A 6,112-nucleotide genomic window follows, 5' to 3' on the forward strand; every position below is an offset into this window, starting at 1 on the left:
TGAACTACCTAGGTATGTGTACTGTAAATGCAACGTGAAAAGTGTATGCATGGCTTCAAAACATCAGAATAGCCTAGATCATTTTATTTAACTAGGCAAGTCAGTTAAAGAACAAATACTTACTTTACAATGATGGCCTACCCCAGCCAAACCCTCCCCTAACCCGGATGATGCTGAGCCAAATGTGCACCACCCTATGGGACTCCCAATCACGCTATACAGCCTGGGATCAAACCAGGGTCTGTAGTGACACCTCTAGCACTGAGATGCAGTGCCTTAGACTGCTTCACCACTCAGGAGAAAACGCTCTTACCCTGAAGAATCACAATCGATTTCCTGACACTATGAACATTCTAAAAATAAAAATGTAATTGTAAAATAAAGCATTAAAAAAATACTTGGGTGACATTTTCTGTCCAAAAACAGCCCTCACAATGACCAAAGTTTCCCCTAAATAGCCCTCACGCTATAGCCTTGTGGAACCAGCCTGATTGCTGCGTTCAACATTCTATTTCACTTTCACGTAGCAGAATACTGACTGCAGCGATCAGGCTGGTTCCACCAGGCTACTCACAATTTGTAAAGTTTGGAATGTTGCAGCTTGGGCAATTGCAGACATTGAGCTCAGTGCTGACATAATATTTTGTCCTTTATATTCTAACCACACCTGTCACCAATGAATTGAAGTATATTTTAAAATATTCCCAAAACTCTAACAGCATTATTTTCAAAAACAAAAAGTTAAATCTATGCATTGCAGAACTATGCAAAATATATAAGGAAACAACGTGTACCAGATACACAATTGGACTTGCAAATAATAAAAAAGTAGGCTATGCAGGTTACTTACAGTTTGCTGTTCAATTCTAGGTTTTGGAGTGTAGATCTGTCAGGTACTTAATAAGAGGTTAATGAGAGTCTGCCCAGAGAACACCTACCTCAGTTGCCTTTATACTGTCAGGCTATGTGGTGTCTGTCACAAACTCAGCCCCAGGTCCAACCAGTAAACCCTGGATTTCTGATGCTTTCAATAGTCTATTGAGAGGCTTTGAAGCCACCGGTCGGTCATATTGGCACTCACCAGTAGGAGCAGTGCTCCATAGGAATGAATGGAATTCTGCAGTACTTCAATTAAAAGTACGTTATGCAGAAATCTCTCTGCCATTTCCTGGTTGCTAAAATTCGAATAGTTTGCCTAATATAAGTTTGTGACAAAACAAGCAAGTATCGTGTAGAGAGTCATTGTACAATCTAAACAGCTGTGAAATATGTTTTCAATAACCAAAAATATTGTATTTTCAGCTATTTGAAGCCGGTGAACAAAACCAAAAGTAAAAGATGCAAAAACGAAAGTTAAGAATGGGAAGAATAGAAATTGTGCACATAGCATAGATCTAAGCTTCTTAGAATTGATTTCAATGATAGTGACAGATCTATAACTCAAATATCTGTCTGAATTTGGTGGGGTCACCCAAAAAGGGACCTATCGCAGCTTTAAATGTTTCAGGAGAAAATTACATGTATTTAAGTATTTTTTTCTTGAGCAGGGGGACCTTGCGGGCGCTGCAGGATTTCAATCCTTCACGGCGTAGTGTGTTACCAATTGTTTTCTTGGTGACTATGGTCCCAGCTGCCTTGAGATCATAGACAAGATCCTCCCGTGTAGTTCTGGGCTGATTCCTCACTGTTCTCATGATCATTGCAACTCCACGAGGTGAGATCTTGCATGGAGCCCCAGGCCGAGGGAGATTGACAGTTCTTTTGTGTTTCTTCCATTTGCGAATAATCACACCATCTGTTGTCACCTTGTCACCAAGCTGCTTGGTGATGGTCTTGTAGCCCATTCCAGCCTTGTGTAGGTCTACAATCTTGTCGCTGACATCCTTGGAGATCTCTTTGGTCTTGGCCATGGTGGAGAGTTTGGAATCTGATTGATTGCTTCTGTGGACAGGTGTCTTTTATACAGGTAACCAGCTGAGATTAGGAGCACTCCCTTTAAGAGTGCGCTCCTAGTCTCAGCTCGTTACCTGTATAAAAGACACCTGGGAGCCAGAAATCTTTCTGATTGAGAGAAGGTCAAATACTTATTTCCCTCATTTAAAATGCAAATCAATTTATAATATTTTTGACATGCATTTTTCTGGATTCTTTTGTTGTTATTCTCTCTCTCACTGTTGAAATAAACCTACCATTAAATTGATCGACTGATCATTTCTTTGTCAGTGGGCAAACGTACAAAATCAGCAGGGGATCAAATGCTATTTTCCCTTACTGTAGATACTTTTGTACCTGTTTCCTCCAGCATCTTCACAAGGTCCTTTGCTGTTGTTCTGGGATTGATTTGCACTTTTCGCACCAAAGTACGTTCATCTCCAGGAGACAGAACACGTCTCCTTCTTGTATGACATCTGCATGGTCCAATGGTGATTATACTTGCGTACTATATTGTTTGTACAGATGAACGTGGTACCTTCAGGCTTTTGGAAATTTCTCCCAAGGATGAACCAGACTTGTGGAGGTCCACAATTTTTTTTCTGAAGTCTTGGCTGATTTCTTTTGATTTTCTCATGATGTCAAGTAAAGAGGCACTAAGTTTGAAGGTAGGCCTTGAAATACATCCACATGTACACCTCCAATTGACTCAAATGATGTAAATTAGCCTATCAGAAGCTTCTAAAGCCATGACATAATTTTCTGAAATTTTCCAATCTGTTTATAGGCACAGTCAACTTAGTGTATGTAATCTTCTGACCCACTGGAATTGTGATACAGTGAATTATAAGGGAAATAATCTGTCTGTTAACAATTGTTAGAACAATTACTTGTGTCATGCAGAAAGTAGATGTCCTAACTGACTTGCCAAAACAACAGTTTGTTAACAAGACATTTGTGGAGTGTTTGAAAAACTAGTTTTAATGACTCCAACCTAAGTATGTAAACTTCCTACTTCAACGTACCACCATAAGTGCAGCTTAAGTCACATGATTTTACATTTCAACTTCTTGCTCCTGTCACCACCACAATTGCTACCGTTAGGGGTGGTGAAAAAAACGTATACTCAAAGCACAGAGATTTGAAGAAGACCATTTATACACCACATCCCCACCTCTTCTGCAGAAATGTTACTTCCCCTTTAGGTCTATCCCTCCTGTTATGCTACCATCTCTTTGAGTGTGATTTAGCAGCCTAAGTCACACGATTTCATAGAAAATAGGACTTTGCATTTGAACTCCTGTTAGAATAATTTGCATGGGTTAGGATAATGACTTAAGTGTTCCACTCTGAAATTGTAGGATAGGGGGAAAAGTTTGATAATTATGAGAAGATAAAACCAGGATGGGGGTAGATCGGTTAGCATTGTAAAACTTTGAGGTTATATCCTTTAGTAGGGATGTAAACAGAGTGAAGATGTAGAGTAGGTAATAGAAAATCATTGGAGGGTTTCAATCCAAGAGGGTCATAAAGGGGGAGGGGAGGTGAAAGCCTTGAAGAATGTGGCAACTTTTATGGTTCTTTGTGGTTAGTGGAAAAGTACTGGTTGTTTGAGAAGGGAGTGGTCTAAAGATAGGAATGTATTTGTGTATTATAAAAGGACTGAGTCCTAATTTTTGACTTTAGAACGGTCTCTGAATAAACTGTACAGACCTTTTGCAGAAAGCCGAGTCCTTGCCTAATTATTCTTAACCCAGTGTCTTACAAACCTTGGGGATTAGTCAAAGCTTATTGAATTATCATTGGGATTCAAAATTCCACCTGCCATCTAGACACTTTTGTGTTGACTTGAAAGTGTCACTAATGCATCATGTTTCTAAGTTGATACAACATGAGGGAATAAATTGACTGTGGTACATAGTAGATAATGAGGCTTTCTTTCAATTATGAGAACCATGGTTCTGTGAGGTCCTAAGAACACCACAATACAGAATTATCACATGGATGAAGTAATTAATTACATTATGTCCCTTAAGGAAATTTGCTTGACACATGCTTGATGGCTGAAATGTGTCCATTTGAGTGTTAATAATACATCTAAGTAATATTTTATTAGTGAATGTTAATAATACATCTAAGAAATACTTTATTAGTGAGTGTTAATAATACATCTAAGCAATACTTTATTAGTGAGTGTTAATAACCTCACTAGGGTAAGGGGGCACCATTTTCACCTCCGGATGAAAAGCATGCCCAAAGTAAACTGCCTGTTACTCAGGCCCAGAAGCTAAGATATGCATGTAATTGGTAGATTTGGATGGAAAATACTCTAAAGTTTCCAAAACTGTTAGAATAATGTCTGTGAGTATAACAGAACTGATATGGCAGGCAAAAACCTGAGAGAAATCCATCCAGGAAGTGGGATTTTTTATGTTTGTAGTTTTCCATTGACTGCCTTTACAGTATCCAATGACTTAGGACTCAGATTGCACTTTCTATGGCTTCCACTAGATCTCAACAGTCTTTAGAAATTGTTTCAGGCTTGAATTCTGAAAAATGAGAGAGTAAGAACACTGAGTCAGTGGAAAGTCCCCAGACCTGTTTACTGCGTGCGACTGAGTGTGCTCCTCTCTTGTTCTTCTTTTATATTGACCAAGCTATTGTCCGGTTTAAATATTATTGATTATTATGACTAAAAACAACCTGAGGATTGATTATAAACATCGTTTGACATGTTTCTACGAACCTTACTGACACTTTTTGGATGTTTCGTCTGCCTGTTGTGACCGCCTTTATATCCAAAAAACTGAGTTTTTTGGATATAAAGAGGGACTGTATCGAACAAAACAAACATGTATTGGGTAACTGGGAGTCTTGTGAGTGCAACCATGTGAAGATTATCAAAGGTAAGTGTTTCATTTTATCGCTATTTCTGAATTTTGTTACTCCTCTACTTGGCTGGTAACTGTTTGTAATGTTTTGTGTGCTGGGCGCTGACCTAGATAATCGCATGGTATGCTTTCGCCGTAAAGACTTTTGGAAATCTGACACAACGGTTGGATTAACAAGAAGTTAATCTTTAAGCCGATGTATAACACTTGTATGTTTTATGAATTTTTATGAGAATTTCTGTTTTTGAATTTGGCACTCTGCAATTTCACCGGATGTTGGCCAGGTGGGACGCTAGAGAGGATTTAATAATACATCTAACTAATACTTTATTAGTGAGTGCCTCTTGTCTTTTTCAGGTGTCTGTTACTCCTGATAAAATGTAACTCAGTACAACAACCTTTTCCAGTGATCACTCAAACATAACACCAATAAGAAACCAGCTAATCACCCCCCCCGATCCCAAGTGTCAATCTTATTGTAGGCTACAATAACAGCAGAATATATTTATTTGCATTTATTAAGGTTGTTGGACATTCTACAACAAATAAGTGCTACATTGCAGCAGATTTAGCTAATCCTGTGAATGTAACTTGTGGTAACCAGATGTGTAAACTACTAAAGTGTATTTTGGAAACTTTTACTTCACTACATTCCTAAAGAAAATAATGTCCTTTCTCCTCCATATATTTTCACTGACACCCAAAAGTACTCGTTACATTTTGAATGATTAGCAGGACAGGAAAATTGTAGAATTCGCACACTTATCAAGAAAACATCCCTGGTCATCCCTACTGCCTCTGATCTGGCGGACTCACAAAAACAAATGGTGTGTTTGTAAATTATGTCTGAGTGTCTGACTCTCTGTAAAAAAAATAAGAAGTTAAAGGATGCTGTCTGGTTTGCCTAATATAAGGAATGTGAATTTATAGTTTCACTTTTGATACTTAATGATATTTTAATAAAACTGTATTTCTGGGTGACTTTCACTTGAGTCATTTTCTATTAAGGTATTTTTACTTTAACTTGAAAGTATGACAATTGGGTACTTTTTTCACCACTGGTGGTGACCTCAATATTTCATATCTCCTGACTTGTTTCTACAGTAAGACATCCATATAGATGTCTTTCTCCAAGTGTTCAGTCTAGATAGTCCAGTGATGTATAGTCTGTGATTAGGTTATTTTCGGGGCAGAGCTACTTTCCTGTTCATGTGAGAGGTTTTGAAGTGTAGATCTAGCAGTTTTTATTCACGTTTTTTTGTTGTTGCCATTTTAGGTGTTTGAATATT

The sequence above is a fragment of the Salmo salar genome, chromosome ssa08 (genome assembly GCF_905237065.1).
Source record: "Salmo salar chromosome ssa08, Ssal_v3.1, whole genome shotgun sequence".
Classification (NCBI taxonomy): Eukaryota; Metazoa; Chordata; class Actinopteri; order Salmoniformes; family Salmonidae; genus Salmo; species Salmo salar.